Source organism: Amblyomma mixtum, chromosome 2 (assembly GCF_055824585.1).
Source record: "Amblyomma mixtum isolate Tamu chromosome 2, ASM5582458v1, whole genome shotgun sequence".
Taxonomy (NCBI): Eukaryota; Metazoa; Arthropoda; class Arachnida; order Ixodida; family Ixodidae; genus Amblyomma; species Amblyomma mixtum.
The window spans coordinates 86,033,531-86,055,263 of record NC_143013.1 but is presented as its reverse complement, the minus strand read 5'-3'; the positions used below and the strand labels follow the sequence as shown (position 1 = coordinate 86,055,263).

The 21,733-nt window shown below is 45.9% G+C and overlaps 1 protein-coding gene across 2 annotated transcripts in view; it reads left to right on the top strand.

Annotated features, from left to right (window-relative positions):
• Nucleotides 1-2,739: 2,739 nt before the first annotated feature.
• The window catches only part of LOC149360003 (SEC14-like protein 2), a 50,679-nt gene continuing 31,685 nt past the window's right edge, over nucleotides 2,740-21,733 (top strand). For both annotated transcript variants that reach the window (XM_089569177.1, XM_089569176.1), the window contains exon 1: nucleotides 2,740-2,878. The gene's annotated coding sequence lies outside the window, so the exon portion shown is untranslated. The remainder of the gene's footprint in view (nucleotides 2,879-21,733) is intronic.

The window sequence follows — 21,733 nt, the reverse complement described above, 5'->3', positions numbered from 1 at the left end:
GCGTGGCGCACAATCCAATGGACCTGCCATTTTTAGATTTTGTTTACTGACTAGCTACGCCAGGCCACAACACCAAGTACCGCTCACTCTTGAAACTCCAATCCGAACAAGATTTTACTTAGCATGTTTAGGCACGGGAATGTTCCCGTTTGTAAGTACAAGAGCGAGTGCCCGTGGTGTGGAGACGAACCAACCCTATACCATACCACATGGGCATGCCAGAAAATAGACGAGCTACCCATAATTGAAAACCCGAGTGCGGAACAGTGGGAGAGGATGCTATCCAGCGACATCCTGAAAGTTCAACAAGGACTGGTAAGGCGTGCACGCAGGGCAGCTACCCTCAGCGGAGCCCTGGACTAGGGGAACCGACCCTGATGATAAGATGGACGACTCCATCTGAAGCCGCAAAAAAAATATTGTAAAATAGAGCAAATAAACATTTTCCACAACCACCATCCGAACAAGATATCGCTGCAGCACCGACAAGCGGCGCAGAAGACGATTAAGAAGCCGGGACTACATGACGCCGTGAAGTAATGATTTCATGATTTATTTAAAGATAGATGTCGAGGACTTCAGGACATTTTTTATCGTAATGAAGTGCGAAGAAGCTTTTCGTATGTAGCAGTGGGTTGCCCTCTTCTACGTCAGCCGCCAAGCGGCTGTCCAGCATGGCCAAGGACACTATCTTTCAAGCGGGGCAAAATATTTGGCGTCCAATTTGAAGCTCAGTTAATCTGGCGACGCAATAAATCAAGAAATCTGAAATACTTGCAACAGCTGTGACCACTGTATTCCCTTATGAGCACCAAAAGTAAAAAGCAATTTAAAAGTAACTGCATTACATTTTGGTAGTAACTAAAAAAATTTTATGAAATTCCATGAGCAGCAATTGTTAATGCAATTTAACTACATTTACTAGAATAATAAGATTGGGTTGGAGCGCATTTGGCAAGTTCTCTCAGATCACGAATGGCAATAATAATTTCAACAGCGGGTTCGATCCCGGTCGCGGCGGCTGGAATTTCTTTGGAGGAGAAATTCTAGAGGCCCGTGTACTGTGCGATGTCAGTGCACGTTAAAGAACCCCAGGTGGTCGAAATTTCCGGAGCCCTCCACTACGGCGTCTCTCATAGCCTTAGTCGCTTTGGGACGTTAAACCCCATAAACCAACCAACCAACCAACCAGCACATGCTACACACGGACACAGGACGAGAAAACACACACACAAGCGCTGAACTGCAACATTATTTGAGAAAGGCGCCAACCTCTACATATATGCCCTCAAGGAACCGCCCACCGTTGTAAAACTAGAATCACAGCACGTGCCAAGCCGCAAGCAATATAAAATGTTCAATAGTTAAGCATACAGTAGAGAGGTAAACAAGACCGCAAAAAAAAGAAGAAAGATTACAAGAAGCAGCTAGAAGAACTTATTTCACTTGCCCTTTTTTCTGCGTAACAAACAGTGGGCAAAAATCGTTTTTAAAAGTGGTAAAAGCACAAATCGGGATAACGAAGCAAGAAGATGACCGAGCCGAAACATCTGAAGTGCATGAGAGCCAACAACTAACACGGCTAAACAAAAAAGTGGTGGCAAATGAGATGTAAAAGTGCTAACACGAAGACTAAAAGAGAAAAAATAGAGGTGCAAAAAAAAAACGTAGTTAAAGGACAGCGCAGCAAGCTATAGAAAGGAAAATTATAGGTGTAACGTTAAGAGATCGGAAGCGGGCAGAGTGGGCGAGGGAACAAACGCGGGTTAATGACATCCTATAGTCGAAATGAAGAGGAAGAAATGGGCTTGTGAAGGGCATGTAATGCGAAGGCAAGATGACCGCAGGTCCTTAAGGGTAACGGAGTGGATTCCGAGAGAAGGGAAACGAACGTAGCAGGGAGTATATATATATATATATATATATATATATATATATATATATATATATATATATATATCGACGACGCACCTTTTGCTAGAGTCTATTCGTCCAGACCGTGCAATAAAAATTGAAGAAGAACGAGGGCTCCTTGCCAAGTATATATCCTTGATGATTACGTCGTTTCTTCGCATATAAACACGCGAGCGGTCTTGTTTAGCTCACAGTGAACAAAAAAAATACAGCAGGGGTTTCGAAATGCCTCACTAACTTGGACTACCGTCAGTGACTGCAACTTCGTTTAATCTGATCAGGCTTGTGATTCCCTTAGTGAAGTGCGATGGAATGAGACAACGATAACCGCTCACACTTTCTTTTTTTTTTTTTATCGCCAGCTATGGAACCATGCCGAACCCTTTCGCTGCGATGACACGTGGCTGCTAATCAATACGTATCCCTTCGGGTGCCACGAAACAGGTGAGATTTATGAAGGCACTCGAGAGGGCCTCCCAGTGGAGGAAAAACACGTGTAGTTATTTATCGCCACGCACCTTGCGTACATGCTCCCTAAGGCCATTTGACGCCTGATACATAGCAATGAAGACTTCAGAAGATACCCGATTAATTGGTCGTGTTCGTGAGCTGGCTGCAGCGAAGGAACTGCAGCGGAAATAACAGCGGCGATTAGAGCGAAGAATTCGCCGACAAGCTTGCTTCGCGGCAGCGCGGCGGTACGGGCCGGAAAGGGGTCTGACTGCTTGTCAGATCTGCCGCGGAGTGAGTAAGCGGCGCCACAGGCGACGAGTAGGGAGCTGCGTCGCCGCCGGAGGCCGCTGATAGGCACTCACACATACCACACATACTCCCACAACGTACTCGGCTCCGCGCCGCGGCAGTGTGGTCTTGGAGCTAAGCGGACGCGTTGGACGTAGCAGTTGGAGCAATGAGTGATTACCTGGGAGGACTGAGTGAGCGACAGCACGCCGCTTTAGACAAGGTGAATACCGAAGGATGCGCGCCGTGTATGCTTGTGTTTTGTTTTCTCCAGCAAGACGGATACGCGAAATTAACGCTCCTAGCTTCGAATGGTAGTTCCTGAAATGCCGTAGACGAGCTCGGCAAGCCATCGCGTCCTGGGCCTGCATCTCTACGGTTTCTCGCATGGTTCCAAGCGAGAGCAGTCATAGACAAAAGTTTTTCAGGATGCAGGTTAGCGGGAAAAAAAATGGTAGGGCTCTAACGTATTTAAACCGAATAGACGTGCGAAAGTATGTGTTTAGCCTGGTCGGCTCATGTATTTGCTTTTCTGGGTCGTCGGCACGGGATTAATTATTAGACTCAGGTTAAGCTCTGATCGAGGTTAAGCTGACCTGATCGCGCCGCAGATGGAAGTTGATGAGGACCGATGTGCAATGCTCAGCTCTAGAGAAGAAGTGTTGCAGTTTAACACGAGGCGTGATCGGCTGCGGCGATAGCATAGTGAAACAATGCTCAGTCATTTTAGGAGCATCACAACGCCGGCAGTTCACTGTAAACACTTCAATACCCTCTTTCTCCAGTCTTGTTTTGACTGGTAATGTGTCTGCGCACCAAGAAAAATGTTTGTGTACATTTTTCATTAATTGTAAAGATGTAATACTCTTCTGGGAAATCATGCAAAGGGCACTGAAAAAAAAAACTTAATTTGACGCCGCATTCTGTACGATTTCTCACTGCACTACCATTTGTTGATGAACCCTTAGGTATGTTATTTTCAATTGGATCACACAGCCTCTGGAAAACACGCATGATGGACCGACCTTGTAATCCGTTGTTTCTGCTAGAGGCCATTTGTGTAGAATGATTTTACACATAAAAGAATTTTGTACCCAGAACGAGTTTGAACCGGAATGGCACTCACTCTTAGTGCTCTGTTTTTTTATTGCCTTCTTTTTCTAGTTTTTGTTGCTTTGATCTGTCGTGTCGTGACGTATTAGCTATTTTTTCCGAATCTACACGTTTCTCGTGCTTCGTTGCTTATTGGTGTTGATATCCCACTGTTTTCGTAATGTTTGTAAGTAATTCAGGTACTTAAAACATCGCGTAATTGTAATAAATATTATGTTGAAAAATAAAAGCGGCGATAGCATAGTGCTCTTGGGCACTGGCCAACGAAGCTGGCCTGTTCGCGCCGCCGCGGGTTCGATACCCGGTCGCGGTAATATTTATTTCGGCCAGGCTTCAGCGATGAAACGGCTTTTGCAACTTTGGTCATGAAGTCGAGCTTCCGCTCTAAAAAATTTTTCTGTGTTCCGTTGCTTGTCAGTCAGTTAATATTTGTTCCAGCGGATGGAACACGCATATGTCCTCATGCATCTATGCTTTTTATTGACCTGCTTTTCCTGGACTGCGCAGAAGAAATTTTTGTTGCGAACGCAACACTACGCCAGTCGCCGATCCATTTCGCGGAGCCGAGGAAAGGCCATACTGCGCATGCGCGAGGAGCAGTGACGTCACGCGGCGCACAGCTGGCGCGCCGCCGCCGCGCTCGCCAGTTGCGCATGCGCAGTAGCGGCGCATAGCTAGCGTGCCGGGGCCGCCGCCGCTGCCGCCGCAGCTGCAGTGCGCTCTCCGTCGCCTCTCTCTCGCTCCTCGTTGCTTTCGCAATCCTCCAGGTTTAACCAGAGCTAAACCACTGCCAATTTTTTTTCCCGCATACCGCGTTCCTCAAACTTTTGTACATTACTGTACGTTTAGTGAACTTGTGCAAATTGGCCCTCGAATACATTCTCTGAACTGTGCTTGATAATTACATTTCATTGTCTTCCCTTCCACTCCCTTTTTTTAGCTTCGTATTTTTCGTAACCTAATTTAATCCTATCTATGCAAACAGTCTGTGGCATTCTAACCTAAATTCTAATTCTCTGCGACCTTCTTTTTCGCGCTCGCATTAAACAGATAAAGGTTTGAAATAAGATAATAAAGCATTAACTAATACTTTGAGTAATGGTTTATATTGTAAGAGCTATACAAAGTCGTTGACTGACTTGACTGCCTAGCCGACGTTTCGCATCGATGGTCGAGACTTGTTCTATGCTTTACCCAAACCAAAACTTATAGTTGCTGTTCAAGAGTATATTACGTGCGCAGCACAACTGTCAACATAGGTTTGTTCTGCAGTGTATCATTTATGTAAAAGAGTTTTTGGAGAATTGGTCCATATACCTTGCCTCTTGCTCCTGATGTGGAGAGTGTTGAGATTAAAAATGGGGAGTCTGTATTGGTTTCAGAGCACTGGCTTCTGTTATGGAAAACATTTTTCTCTCGAAAGTAGACACATCAGTCAACCTTTATAGTCTTGCCATTTAAACTTAGCAACTATGACTACTTGATTTTAGTCAATAGCAGGAGAGGGGGGGGGGCGGAATGACCGTATTGGTGGATCTCTAAAGATGTTTAAAGAAGAGGGTATACGTCTTAACGCTTGAGTTCCCTAAGGAAAACGAGCTCCATTTCTTTTTTTGCACATTGCTCTGTGCTTTGAACGAGCCTCTACATGTTGGCTTTTACAACTTACGTCTAAAAAAGCTTTGATTTGAAAAGCCGTGAAATTTTTTGATTCGGTGCAGTCGAAAACGGTGAAGAGTAGAATCCTGTCCTGTCCGCGTGCTGCCTTTGAAATGGGTAAAACCGTGCTTCCGTGCAGTAGCCGAGAGTTAAGCGGGATGTGACCAGATAACTGCATCTTTCTATCCGCGTTCTTCGACGTCAGTACTTGGGGGAAAATCAGTAAGAAATGCCAAATATGATTGCACTGCCCATACGCATGCCAACATAAGATGTGGCAAAACTCGAAAAATGTTGCGCAACATTATTAGGTTGTCGTTGTTTTCCGCCCGCCCAAAGATGCCCCGCTTGTGGGCGCGAGTGCAGAGAAGAATTGATTTGTCACCTAACTATTGTACATTTTCACGTTGAGTCAGCCAAAAGTCATGGTATGTGCCTCGCGCTTGCGCAGTTGTCTACGAGTTCCAATTTTCCTGAGTTAGTTTATATCGGTTAGACTGGGTGATGCGTTTACGTTCGTCTAAAGGAGCATTTCAGAAATCTGTCATCTATGCGTATTCTCACATTGCTGCGCATTGCAATCTAGCTATATCTAGCTATATGTAAGCGGGCCATCGGTATCTCTTGCCGATTGTGAGGTGCGATTTCTAGATGCGACGTGAAGTTGTGAAGGCAGTATTAAAGTATTTTGGGTGCACGTCTTCTACGTATGCTGTTCTTTTGGTCCACTTCGAATATACCTATGTCATCTTCCGTCATAACAAAATCATCCGTGAGTCGGCAAGCGTCCTGTCCAATTACGTCATCTTGTCTGCGGCTGCTCGCGCAGAATAGTTTTTTCGACAATGGCTGCCTGACCTGCTGACTCAATTGATTTATTGACTGACTGACCTCTTCAATGACATATTGACTGACTGATTATTATTGATCGACTGACTAACTTGTTGTCTGAGTTGCTGGCCGAACTGATCGCAGTTGCTAACTTTATTGCCTTTGCATTGTCGGAATTTATGACTTGTTGCCTGACTTGCTTGCTTACCTGACAGTTGAATTTTGTTTATGTCAACCCCAAGCCTAGATGTTTTGATTTTGCGTGTTTCTGCGCCAGTTGTTATTTGCCTGGTCTCGCGACTTAACAGCCATCCGACGGAGAGCGAGTGAAGTGAAGAAACTATTTCCGCCAGAAGAAGACCCGTGCCCCTCCGGGTCCGCACGCAGGCGTCCGGGGAGGGGCAGCGTCGCAGCTGGAAGACTAGCAACCATATAGTCGCGCAGCTTCTGCTGCCAGGCGGGTAGCGTATCGTTGTATGCTAAGGTCGGCACTTCTGAGTATGGTCTCCCATTCCTCTGCATTATTAATTCTGCCATATCCTGGGGCACTGGGGCATATCCATAGTATGTGTTCGAGTGTAGCGGTATGCCCGCAGAACTCTCACACCTCCGCATCTTCCCTCGTGTCACCTCCTGTCCAGCTCCTCCAGAGCGGGGATGCGAAGTTTCTAGCTTGGAGTCTTCTCCAGTCATAGGCCTCAGCCGAGCTAAGCGATCTATCCGGAGGAGGATAGATCCATTCCGACGGAGACATCTTTCAGATATCAGAGAGAGAGAAAAAAGACACGAGTAGGATAAGACGCTACGGCAACCGCGCCACTAACTTCACTGAGATCCTCTTTCGTGCACCATAAGCCTTATTATCAGAGCACATGCCCCTCTAACACCCTCACCCTCCAAAACCGCGTTGCGGCTCGGAGATGGTGTCGAAAATGTGAGACCGGTGGCCTTCACGTCTGCTGATGTTTGGCAACCTTCGGTGGATTCTACGCCACGCGCCACTGAACAGATAACAACTTTCCATCTTATCTTTTTTCTTCCTCGCATACACCCAGGCTGAAATGGATGCAAAATATTATTCTGGGCGTGATCCATACGCCAATATTTGCAGAAAAAGAAAAGCAGCAAACAGACGGAAGTGAGTTTGCATGGCGAATAACTGAGACAGCAACGCATCAGCCCCTCATTTTCTTCTTGCGTCGCAGTTGACACTTTTCCGCAAAAAGTTCGTTCAAAGTACAGCGTAGTTAGAAAATTAGCCGAATGTTAAGTTGCAATAATGAGCGTAATAACGGCAGAACAAAATAAGGAAGCCGGTAAGGAATTCGCGCAACCACAGATAAGCTTCAAGGTCGATTTCATTTTCACGAAGCCTCTTATTCAACTCTATAAGTACTCGATGTGTTTACTTATGTATTTTATGACGCGGAAAAAAAAACTGCGCGTGTTAACTCAGCTTAATCCAAACCTTTCTTTCGCTGTTATGGGCTTGCGCAGTTTATACGAAAGGGTAATCAGTAGTAATCGAAACATGCGGTTCCGCAGATGCAAGTACATAGGTTTCGCGCGAAGTTACGAAACGCTCCGGTCACTGACGAGAGTATTCGGGCTGCGACTGCGCATTAACACATTACGTTATTCTAATACCTTCCATGTCCGCGCATCACTGTCTGCACGCTGCTGTTCCGGGTTCTGTTAATTAGAGGAGCGTTCCGCCTTAGGCGTAGCGACATCATCAGTCAGAGATATTGAGCACAAATCGAACGGCCTTCGTCGACAGTTTAGCGCATTCTGATTTAAAAAAAGGGTACCTCCTCTGAAAGCGAAACTTTTAGAGTCGAAAAGAGGCCAATAAATGAAAGCGCACGTATCGTACAGGTATCACCGCAAAGTGGCAGGCTATCGGTTTTTACCAAGAGCTAAATTGGATCCGGCTCTCCGGCAAAGATGAGCAAAGGAGACGTACGCTGGTTTGGCTTGGAGTATACGCAGCATGCGACTTTACTATTCCACAGTACTAGGCGTGATAAGGTGAGATGACAGGTTTGAGATGGCGCGCTAGCTGTGAGACGGTCAGAATAAAACGGTGATACAAGGGCGAAGAAAGTGATCACGTTGGCAGTGAGTGAGATGATGACGGCGATACCGATGGCAACTGAGTATATGAGAATAATGCCCGGTTGATACTTGTGGAAATTTCCATCAATCTTCTTCTGGCTGTAATGAAGACAACTGCATTAAACTCTGGTCAACCCTCCACCTTGGGATGTGCCATTCCTTCAGAGACAACAAATCTCCTGCTTTCGGGGGTATTTATGTTTACAACTCACTCAACCTGATGAACACTCTCAAGGTTAAGTGAGTTGTAAACACAAATACTCCCGAAAACAGATCTGACAGCCGTCGCCGTAGCTCAGTTGGTAGAGCACCGGACGCGTAATTCGGAGGTCGGGGGTTCGGTTCCCACCGGCGGCATGTGGTTGTTTCTCTTCTGCTTTTCTAATCAATTATCTTTAAGCGATAACACATTGAGTAATACGGTCCATTGAGCAACATCACAAAGTAAATAAATATTTTAAAAAATCCCCGTGTTCCCTTGGTTTCTGTGGCTGTTGGCTTCTCTCATATGTATAACGCGCCCCTCATTATATATATATATATATATATATATATATATATATATATATATATATATAACGTGATTTTTTTTTTAATTTCGGCTGCGTGCGCCCCTTACCCGGAGGAAGCATTTTCCATTTCAAGCTTTAAACCATGCTCTGGGGAAACTACTATATTTTAGCGTAGAGTCTGTTTCTATATCTGGCGCCTAGTTGGAAATACGTTTTGGCTTCTTCATCGCCATCACGTTTGCAGCTGCTGGGGCCCGGCTGCTCTCCACTTTCATAATAAAATCATCTTCTGTTCCATTCACTCCGTTGGAAATTCCTGTAACTGAAAAAAATAAAAGTCCGGGGACACCGCACACCACAAATTCAAAACCCGCGAGCAGACTAGCTGCAGTGATGACCTTCGGAGCCGTCCTGTCGGTGTCACTTCGTGGTCGGCCGTTGCTAACCATTCCGAGTATAGGCGTCTGAATTCTGCTTTAAATGGCGCACAGCTGTGCATTCGGAAAGATGACCGTAACGATATCAGGCCGCTGCCGTCATCTGAAAGCTCCCCTGGAAGCTCGCTGCGCAAAGAAATTTATACAGACGGGAGAATCAGTTGCTGTATGGGGATTTTTTATTCCAAATCATTCCCCCCAGATTTTAGGGGAATGACCCACAGGAGACCTTAGTCGATTGTGTGCGCTATATTTTGTTTTATTTTGGCGTCTAATGCAGACAAAAACTTCCGAAACGTCTCGTTTCTGTTGGATCTTACCATTAACAGCATCGTTAGCTAGACTACGTCCAATATACGACAAAAGACCCGTCGCAGTGATATCCAATTAACTCTTTCCTGTGCCGGCTGAGTCCATCCTATTCACATCGGCTGCGCTTCTCGTCCTCAGGAATCTATCGCCTGCTATCATATCAGGCCATCTGTTATCTCCGCTCTGCGTTGCACATCCCGCCAAAGTCCGTTTCCTCATCTCGATTACCTCCCGGATATCATTTCCACAAGATTAATCTCTCGAGTTATCCGTCAATGTGCCATTGCGCACAGGCCAGTCTATATTTCTTTTAGGAGGAAGCAGTACGGCTGTTTTCCAGGTCTCCGAATGACTCTCTGTTTCTGCCCTTTTCCGAAGACCTGTACGGCAGCTCTATACCAAGGCAGGGCCTCTTTACATTCTCTCCTAGCTTAATTAATAAACACAAACTCACATCCTCGTGTGACTGCTTCCGCTTAGTGTCCCTTCCTGTCAACTTGGTTGTCAATAAGCTCGCCTACCGATTCGAATTATGAATTTGAGCCGTCCCGTTACGCGTCTCACACCGCAGCTCTTTCTCCGTTTCATACTTACGCAAGGATTTGTTCTTTGCGAACAGCGCTCATTCTCGCGTTGCTACCTAAGAACACACGCGGGTTTCTAAGCCGTGTGCAATTAAAAATGAATGAATAGAATGTACAAACGGCAGCAGTAAGAAAAGAAACACACGGTGGCCATCCAATCCGCGAATGCTGCACAAGTATGAACGACTTGCAACCTTTCACTTTTTTTGAAGTTTATTTTGGCCGAATAATACCCAACGATGTTTTCTGTCGCAGTTGAAAAATATTAACTGAATTCGTTTATTTATCGTTTCCTTTTTTTTGGGTGGGGTGGGGGAGAGGGGTGTTTGGGGGGGGGGGGGGGTATGGAAAGACCGACTGCCCGCTTTCATGTTGTAGCGACGTGTACATGACACGTAGGTAAAGTAGTCATTTATCTACTAAAGTGACAGAATGTACGTCAAACCAGAGGGGAAGCAGAGGGGTAGGGGATAGAACCAGATGGAGCGGTGAGGCTTAGTTGGACGGTAAGAGCTGGCGCAACACAGCTGTAATTGAAAATCACATGAGATGCCCGTGCGCTCTACAGGCTTAAGTCTGTTTGCGATAACTACCCCCCCCCCCCCCCCCCCCCCCGCCAACACACACGCATGCTTTTGAAAGCCACCACCCTCCCCAACGTTAAAAATCTGTCTTACTTCTTCAGGCGCCGACGCTGCAGAAGCCGAGGAAATTCATTTTAAAACTTTGCCGCCCTTCGGGATTCAACAAACCACGCTACATAGCTCCATACCTATCGCTTCAAATCTTTAAATCTTCTTCTACGGTGCGCAATTCGTGTGTGTATCTTCTTCAGGCTTCTGCTATAGACAGGTTGATGCGGACATCTCAGAGACAGGCCTCATTGCGCACTTCATAGAATGAACGTTCCGGTTTGTCTAACTCTCTGTCTGCCGCCGCGGTGGCTCAGTGGTTATGGTGCTCGGCTGCTGACCCGAAAGACGCGGGTTCGAACCCGGCCGCGGCGGTTGAATTTCTTTGGAGGGGAAATTCTAGAGGCCCGTGTACTGTGCGATGTCAGTGCACGTTAAAGAACCCCAGGTGGTCCAGATTTCCGGAGCCCTTCATTACGGCGTCTCTTATAGCCTGAGTCGCTTTGGGACGTTAAACCCCATAAACCAAACCAAACCTAACTCTTTGTCTGTCTGTTCTACTAATCATTTACTCATTTGCGGGTTCGTGTATGAACGATTATCTGCCTCCTTTTTCTGTACTGTTCATCACGGGACCTTTAACGGGGAATAAATGGTGATGACATCCTGACTGCAGCACAAATAACTGAAGTGAAAGCTGTCTGCAGCCTTGTGTACCCTTTGTGCGGCACATTATGCTTGGGATCTCAGTTATTGGCGCTGGTACCGTGCAAGAGTTCTTCTCTTACGCACCGATGTAGAGGAAAAGCGTGGCGCGGCACCCACCGCTACCATGCGAGGCGCAGACGCAGGATGTTGCGCACGTCACGGGATGGGTGAGGGCATTGAGCGACGAGGCAGGCACGGCGAGTCGACCGCCGAAGGTTGCTGCACTCGTCTGGCTTTGCAATCCGCACGAGGACACCAGACAGGCCCATTATACGGCGGTGCCGCTCACTCGGGCGGCTGGCTGATTTTTACGCGATAGCTTGAGGGGGCACGTGTCGCAGAAAACCCGGCGTCGGCGCCGTTGACCGCGCCCGTATAAAAATGGTCTATAGACAGTCTATAGACTTCTTATTGACTCTGTTGACACCCTATGGATATTGCTTTTTGTCTATTCATAGTCTATGGACTGCCTATAGACATAAGTCTACTAAAAGTGTATGGCCTTAATTCTATAGATCATCATCATCATCATTTATTAACCATTAAAGGTTAGGGACATTGCATGGGGGGGGGGGGCGAGGTTGTACAGGGGTGTTCAGCAGTCATAAATGAATATAAACACAGAAGAAATGTATAAATACAGAAAAATATAAGAAATGTAAAATAGAATAGGATAAAAAGTAGAACAAGACGAAAAAAGACAGAAGTAACAAATTCAAATAATCAAGTCATGACAGAGTGCGGCAGAAATATAAACGAAAACAGATTACAACTTTGGAAGTAGAACAGGCTGGTCAGTTTGCAGGGCTTGGAAGCTGACATAGGGTGCAGGAAAAATTATTTGCTGTTGAGATGGTCGATTAGGAGCTGTCTGAATCTGGAAGGATTAGTCTCAATGACAATGTGTTCGGGGAGGTTATTCCAAATTTCTATCGCTTGTTTATAGTCTGTTTATAGATTGTTTATAGTCTGTCGATGGCATTAGTATTAGATTGTCTATATACTTTATAGACAGAAGTCTATAGACACTCTATAGACTGTCTAAAACTTTTTTTGTAAGGACGTGAGCGAAAGAATCCAAGAAAATTCCCTAGAGGAACAACTTAGGAGGCAGGTGGGGCCACCCAGATCACGTGACCTTGTGGCGTAACCAAAACCTGCCCACCGGATTGTGAGCAAACTGCGCACCGCGGCAGTTAAATTGATGATTGGTCTCGAGAGGTTGCTCGGGAAGAGCAACCTTGGTTTCACAAGCCCCACCGGTGGCACCACCTCCCACCGCAGGGCAGTGGCGCTTCGCTTAACCGCTGCACCACTGCGCCGGGATTGGTATGAGGACTTCCAGTGATCTATGAATTCTAAGTAGAGAATGACCAATTCTCCATATATGGGCATTAACCCATTAAAGGTGCACTGAAGAGGATTCTGAACTTGTCTTTTTGCCGCGGGAACTCGATCTACACGTTCCCAGCATTCTTAGAAACTGCAACTTATTGCCCTGTGTGGCCAATTTCTCTAATTAAATCGAATTAACGTCCGGCTCCCGCCCTTTTTTTTTGAATTCTGCCTCGTACGGTGGGCGGAGTCGACCAACGCGTGAAGTGCCTTTCACCCAGTCCCGTGGCGGCTTGCCGCTCTGCCATCGGCGGAGTAATACGTAGTAGTCCGTAGTAGCAAATAGTCCGCGCGTATTTTTATTTCTGCGCGCTTATTTTGCGGCTATATTATCTGCGAATGAAACTATTTATTCATGGAAACCTAAAAAACAAAATAAAGCGAAAGCAAAGCCTCCACGGAGCTGGCTGAAAGGAACTTCACGCGTTGGTCGACACCGCCCATCGTACGAGGCAGAATTAAAAAAAAAAAAGGGCGGGAGCCGGACGTTAATTCGATTTAATTATGGAAATCGGCCATACAGGGCAATAAGTTGCAGTTTCTAAGAATGCTAGGAACGTGTGGATCGAGTTCCCGCGGCAAAAAGACAAGTTCAGAATCCTCTTCAGTGCACCTTTAACACTATCGCGTCGCCGGAACTTATGTGTCTACATTCATTATTACAGCGCAAAGACGGCACAGAACAAGAAGGGGACACAACAGTCTTCTTGTTCTGTGCCGTTTTTGCGCTGTAATAATGACTTCTTGTTCTGTGCCGTCTTTGCGCTGTAATAATGACTTCTTGTTATGTGCCGTCTTTGCGCTGTAATAATGACTTCTTGTTCTGTGCCGTCTTTGCGCTGTAATAATGACTTCTTGTTCTGTGCCGTTTTTGCGCTGTAATAATGACTTCTTGTTCTGTGCCGTCTTTGCGCTGTAATAATGACTTCTTGTTATGTGCCGTCTTTGCGCTGTAATAATGACTTCTTGTTATGTGCCGTCTTTGCGCTGTAATAATGAATGTAGATAACCAACTCGCCCAAAATGTTGTATTATGGATCTTATGTGTCCCCTCATATTTTTTTTTTATTCGCTCAAAGAAGTCACGGTTTCGGGGTAGAGCGGCTGCGCTGTTTGACACATGCACGTCACGTATGTGTGTCTATATATAAAAATTATATCGCAAATGACTGTGCTGCCACTTCTCCAATATATATATAGTGTTAGCGTGTGTGTGTTTGTAGGTGTCAAAGATGCGTTCTTGGCAGCTGAATAATTAATACGCGGATAAAACAACAAGAAATTAAAAACATAGCCGAGAAACATAGCCGTGCTAATTGAGCGACGTTTCGGTTGGAGGATCAGCCTTTTAAAGGACCACTTGATAAAGGCTGGTCCTCCAACCGAAACGTCGTTCAATAAGCACGGTTAGGTTTTTCGTTTCTTTATTTTCTAAGCAAAGCCAAAGTGTCAGCTTCCAGAGATGTGAAAGGCATGCTACTGCGCTTTGCGAATCAGCCTAACGTTTCACTACGCCCCCGTCCATATCTCCTGGAAACGCAATGACCTCAAATTTTGGTTATTATCAGGGTGTCGAACCGGAACCGAACCCGAACCCGAAACCGGAACCGAACCCGAATTTTCGCCTCGAACCGGAACCGCCCTTACAAAAAAAGTTTTAGACAGTCTATAGAGTGTCTATAGACTTCAGTCTATGAAGTCCATAGACTGTCTATAGACAAAAGTCTATAGGCAATACAAATGCCATAGACAGTCTATAGACAATCTATAGATTTATGGCCATACACTTTTAGTAGACTTTTGTCTATAGACAGTCTATCGACTATGAATAGACAAAAAGCAATATCTATAGGAAGTCAATAGAGTCAATAAGAAGTCTATAGACTGTCTATAGACCATTTTTATAAGGGCGAACCGAACCCATAATTTTTTCGCCATCTTGGAACTGAACCCGAACCGGAACGATTCAAAGGAACCGTTCCGAACCGGTTCGGGACCCGGTTCAGCCCAACTATTTTTGCATCCCGGCATATTTCTTGTTTTCGAATAAAATGAGATGATCTGGCGCATATATTTAACCACCCGTAGCTGTCTGCGCTGGGAAGTGCGAAAATGGTACCCAGTATATGCGACAGCAAACTTACAGCAAGTCTGGTGCCTGGGAAGAAGCCTAATAGACGCTTCTGTAATGTACTACCGCCAATTCTAAAGACTTGTATGTCAGGTTTGTGTGAATCTTGAGTTATGACTCCTCCCCTTTTACATATTTGCGTAAATCATTAATCAAATTGTTAGGACTGCTCTAACTCAATAAAGTACTATAGACACCAAATTTTTGCTTGCGTGCTTTCTTCTTTCAAACGATGCGTTAAACATTGGTGTACATGGAGCACCACGTGGTATTCACCAACACGTAATAAATAATTTATATTTGAATTTATCCTTGAGCCTGTTTCGGTTTCATCAACATAACGGTGGTTGTGACGTGTAGTGGAAATTAGGTCGCGTGAGGAGCAATAAAACGGCAATATAACTGGTAATACGTCATTCGTTGTAATTATAGGTCTTGAAGCCGGCTGATTTAAGTGCTATAGTGAGTCAAAACAACGTACCAGCGTTTGTATTAGTTTTCCCGTGCCTCACGTGACCTAATGTTGAACTCACGTCACAGCCATCATTCGGTTGATGAAACCGAAACAGCATGGGAGAAAAAATTATTTTCTAAATTATTTAGTGGCAGTAGGCGAATACCACACGGTAATCCATGTATTCTAATATCTATGGCATCATTTGAAAGGAAAAAACACGCAATAAAACTGAACGTCTATAGTCATTTTAGCACCGATTGAGAATACCTTCCTTTTCTTTGCGTCATTTCCCACAAATAGATGAAATTGTTGGGTGCGCGAGCACCCAACAATGTTGTGATGGTGGTTTTTGAGGAAAGGAAATGGCGCAGTAACTGTCTTAGTTCTTGATGCACACCTGAACCGCGCCGTAAGCGAGGGAGGAAGGTGGGAGTGAAAGAAAAAAGAGAAACAGGCGCAGTAGGGGAGGGCTCCGGAATAATTTCTACCAGCTGGGGATCCTTAAAGGGTAACTGCATAGGTTTTAGAAATCGACGAGCTTAATAGGGTCGAATGTGTGAAACTTCCAGGTAAAGTATGCGAAGTTAGTAAGCCGTATCTCGTATGCTGCCCCCTTCCTTGATCTTAAAGTTTCAGAAAAGGAAAAGATAAATGGAATTATCAGGCGATGCACAAACAAGCTCTAGGATTGCCCATCCGTACATCCACTCACCGCCTCCTAGAGCTCGGAATGCATAATACCCTGGAAGAAATTACGGAAGCAGTGAGAACGTCCCAAATCAAACGCTTAGCCGGGACCACAACCGGCAGGGCCATTCTAGAAAAACTCAATCTGAGCCGAGATAACAGAACAACAGCCAAAGTTGACATGCTCGGAGAAATTCGGGACAATATAGTTGTACCCCCATTACCCAGGAATATGCATCCTATTCATCATTCAGTGCGCCAGGCCAAACGGGCAGAGGCGCTAGAGAAACGCTTCCGCTCCTACACAGACGAGGACGTGGTCTACGTGGATGCCGCTGAGTATGGTAAGAACACGATGACCGTCTCGGTCGTCAATAATAAACAACTCCTCAAAATAAGTGCCTCCATACTCTCAGGTAACCCAGAGACTGCAGAGGAAGCTGCCATAGCACTGGCTTGTGTAGGCACAAAAGCGAGGTACATCATCAGTGACTCCAAAGTTGCCATAATAAATTTCAGCAGGGGCCGGGTCTCCCTTCTAACGAATACAATTCTAAGCCGTCATGTAATAGACCGGAAAATTACACTAGTCTGGACACCAGCACATGCATCCCTGCCTGGTAATGAGACGGCCCACGAGTTCGCCCGAGGCTTTTCCTTCCGGGCGGCCCCGAGCGAGGTGGTCTTTACAGACAGGGATCGCAAGGTGACCTACAGAGAAATTACACAACACTATCGTTTGCAGCGAGCTAGACTTCCTCCAGCGGATAGATCTTTGTCCAGATACCAAGCCATCAACTGGCGCCTGTTACAACTTACACCTTTCCTAACCCAGCACTCTGGAGTCATATGTACCCAGGGCAATTTTCAGACAAATGCGCAAACTGCGAACTTAGGGCCACCTTGGACCACATACTATGGGAATGTCCTCATGCCCCCCGGGAAGGACGAGGTATAAACACAAAAGATCAATGGAAGACCTTACTACTGAGCTCCGACCCGGCGACTCAGTTACAACTTGTCCGACTGGCCGAAGCCGCCGCCGAGAGTCAAGACCTTTCGGCCGTCGTCTAGGCGGGTAGCCCTCTGGCTACCCTCTTTCTGTTGGACATTAAAAGTTTTCCTATCCTATCCTATCCTTTTGGCCTAGCATTTCAGACGGTGACATATTCACCAATTAAAATTTCGAAGGTTTCCAAGCTTCTCCGCAGCGCACAACGCTAAGTGGGGGACGCATGATGACATCATCGAAGGTATGAGTACATTTCCAACGCATGAACGCCTGCTTGGAAGGAAAAACAAAACAACGCCACCGAAGGCAAAGCCCGCCGAACGTTGTTTGGCAGCGTCCAACAAGGCACAGCGTGGCTGACGGCAGCGGTAATTTGAAATAATGCCATCCGTGACGTCACACTGAACTTCCCCGCGCTCCTCCGTTTCTTTGAGGAGAAGTGCAGAATTTAATGCAAAATAAGATGCTTTAGGCTACTAGGTTGTCTTCTAGGCTTCTTTTTATGGTTGTTGCATGGAATATTTGGAACCTCTCTGACCGTCCTCATGCCTTACTTGACCTCGTCGAATTCAGCGGACTCGGCATAAGGCCTCATGCCACCATAACTCCCTTTCTCCGCCCGCACATGAAAATTCCAGACGGTGCAGACGTCAAGAAAGGGTAACGAGACAGGAGGTTGAACTTGCGCAGCATGTTCCTCCTGCGTTAAAGTGCACTGTTCTCTGAACAGTGACCTCGTTGAACGCGGCGGTTCTGCGTGTTTATCCATTATGCGAATTTTCTACACGCTAAGCGGTCCTATGAAGAGTTCGCAAGGAATTCCGGGGGTTTTCATCGCAGTCATAAATGTTATAATGAAATGTATGCTGTCAATAGGTTTTTTAAGACAGGTGTTAAGTATGTCCCAAAAGAACACAGCATCACGACAAAAATATCACTTTATTGCTCAAATTGTTTCTCGTTGCTCGCACAGGTAGAAATGCACTGACCACGGCACAAACGTCTCTTTGGCGCAAAGGCACGTCCTTGAAGCGTGAAAAAGGTTTTTGTGGCCGGTTGAAACTATAGTCGAGCCCACTTATAACGAACCTGACGGTCACGCGGGTTCCGTTCGTTATATCTGATGTTCGTAGCAAGTGGATTTTTCGTACAACATCCAAATACTAAGGCCGCTAAAAGTGGCGTTTATTTCTTATAAAACTGCGTTATGCGTGCCTACTTGTGCAAAGCAGAGCCTGTGGCGGCTCTTTTCAGGCTATCTAGGGCGGTCATTTAATCCTCGTCAAGGACCTTGCTGCCAACTATCTTTTTTAGGGACTGGGTGTAACTAATCATGGATCAAATTAAATCAAATCAATTTATTCAAACATCCTGAGATGCTTAGGGGCACGGACAAAAAGCCAAAGGTGGCTTGACGAGGTCCGTGCCCCTTACAAGGCATACAGTGGAATACGCGGAATGTTTAAAATACAGGCAGTGAATTTGCAGAAAACGCAGAAAACGCAGAAAACCCGCGGACGCCATGAAGTGTGCATGGCATCTGGTGCCAGGTCAAACACATAAATGAGATTCCTGGCGGTAAGGAGAGCTCGCACTTGGTGTTCAACGTCTTCGTCAGAGCAAGCGCTTCTGCGATCATTTTGTGGTCCGCGGGAACGTAGTTATCCGAGGAAACGTCTGGCCAGCTATGGGTCAACGAAGCGTTGCCAGAAATCTGCATGCGTCTGGTCACACGTGTTTTCGAGCTTCTTCTGTCGTTCCTGAGCTGATGCAGCGGCGAAGTAGCGCAGCGCTTGTGGCGCAGAATGCATCCGTTGCACTGTCCGCTGTATGACAATGCCTGCGCATGGTAGCGGCGCAAAAGGTGGAGACGACTGGGCGGCAGGCTATGCATACCACGTGACCGGCATGGCCAGCAAGAGTTTCAGAATTATCATATCACTGCTGTTAGTTGATCCGCGAACATGGTCGCTAGCTTCGCTTTCGACGATGCCCCTGTCTCACGCACACCGCGCTTCTTCCATTCGGGATGCTTTGCCGAGCCGGCGAACGCGTAGGCAGTGATTGCCCTCGTAGGCCATCGAAGCGGGTTTGACCGGCGATTACTTACTATTTCAATAGAGAGTTATAGCATAACGTTACCGTGTTTACTTTACCGTTTACAGTGTCTCCGGACGCCGGACTTGCCGGTTAGCGCTGCGCAAACAGTACCGCCTTTTAATTCCATTTCTGGGTTCACATGCTCTTTCCGGGGCGGTGTCGTGAAGGTTGAGAGGCGCTATTTCATCCGCGTGCTTAGTGGAAAAACGACCTCTACAACCTCGGGGTAGTTCACCGTGCCACCTCGTTCGCTATAACCGAGTGGTGTGGCCAGAGTTGTTCGCTGTATCTGCGACGAATTTCCGTTGCCCTTATGCATATTCTCAGGGTAGCACCTCACCCGCTCGTAATAAGCGAGCGTTCGTTATATCTGCGGCCATTGAATTGGGCTGCACAGTACATCCGCTGATGATACACTAGTGTCAAGAAAGTCTAGGTAAGGCTGTAGATGTATGGGTAGAGGAAGTAATGACCGATCGCAACATTTTTCATCTGCCTTGTGGAGAGGCCATACAGGTAAGTAAAAGCGAAGAGTGAGAAAACCGAATGAATCAGCACAAAGTTTTCATGCGAGAATATCCAGAAAAGACAGGCGAGCACTCAGTCGCCTCTTAAGCACAGCTCCCCAAAAGGGGTTGTTTGCAGTTTTGAAAATAAATGCCTAAAACAAGTTGGTGGACAAATGGTGCGCGCCAGATTAACCACTCTCTATCACTCTATCAAGGGCGCAAAAAATGGTGCAAAATCCACCGGCTTTTCGCCTTACACCTTAATTACGAGTTCATTTTATTTTGCGGCTCTTGCTGTAAATTCGTATTTTTGCTGCGGACAATAAATGAAATGAATAAAGTGAGAACATCTCGCATTAAACAATTTTTTCATGCTTAAGTAACGAGCGCCGACTAACAACTGGTTATTTTATTCTGGAAAAAGTATATAAAGGCGCAGGACACAGGGAACAACCCCAAAAAACAGGAGAACAAAGGTTAAGACTTAAAAACCATACTGCGCATGCACATCACAGTCGAGTCATGACGTCTTTTTCAACGAAATTCGAAGAGTATCTTCCATAGTAGACGGCACTTCCCTATCTCCTGGACCTCACACAATTGCCAAGAAAGCCTGACTTCTATCTACCAAATTATTAGATGGTGAAGCAACACACTCATCTGCTTCCTTCCTGATCACATAGGCCTCACCCGACTCCCTACAAATGCAAACAGGGTTATTAATCAGGACACTTGTCTTATCTACTTGGAGGGGCAATCGTTGCACTCGCTGCAATGCAAAGTCAAATTGTACGACAGCGCTACTTTTTTCACCCACCTGTGATGTTCGAACAAATGCTCATTGCTTCCCCACTTAGAAAGACAAGTCTCCTGTTTAATCACCCTGATCGAACATTTAAGGAGATGGTGGAGGCCTTTATGATCAGGATGGAAGCAGGTGAGCGTGTTGCTTCACCATCCATCAATTTCGTAGATAAGGAGTCAGGCTTTCTTGGCAACTGTGTGAGGTCCAGGAGATAGGGGAGTGCCGTCTACTATGGAATATAGTCTTCGAATTTCGTTGAAAAAGATGTCATGACTCGACTATGATGTGCATGCACGGTATGGTTCGTTAGTTTTGATCTTTGTTATTCTGGTTTTTGGACTGTTCACTGTGTCCTGCGCCTTCATATATTTTTCCAAGAATGTAACAACCAGCTGCATGTCACCGTCTGTGTCGTTTCCAGCCTTCTTTTTGTCCTATTTACTGCGCTGCTTAAGCATGAACTCTTACTAACTAGCCCAGTTTTATCAATGTTCTCGTAAACAAATCATTGCATTTTTTATTTTCTATACCAATGGGCAAGAAAAAAGGAAACGCATAGCAAGCTTGACTGAAACCCATCTGCTTTCTAATTTTTTTTTGGTCCCGAACCCGTTTTGAACCCGTTTGAACCGGTTCAGGACGGTCCGAACCGGTTCGAACCGGAACGGAATGGCCCTCTGGAGCCGAACCCGGAACTGAACCCGAAAGGCGTGAACCCGAACCCGAACCGAACCCGAAAATATGCCGGTTCGACACCCTGGTTATTATGACTCAATGTTTACTATACGGTAATAATGTTTATATGGACCTATATGTATACAACTTCTTTACGTTTATAAAAGGTGCGTACAAGCAGCGACTGAATTCTTGAAGTTCAGTTCTTTTACCTAAAGTTTCCATTGCCTAAAGTCAGTACAGTTTACTTCCTATTTTATTCTTCAGAGCGTCCGACGTCTCTACTTTCTCTGCGCATTTTGGACGATAAAAATGCCGCAACGCGTTTCCTTTGGAGATATTGATGGAGTTTATTTCGGTTTGGTTTGGTTTATGGGGTTTAACGTCCCAAAGCGACTCGG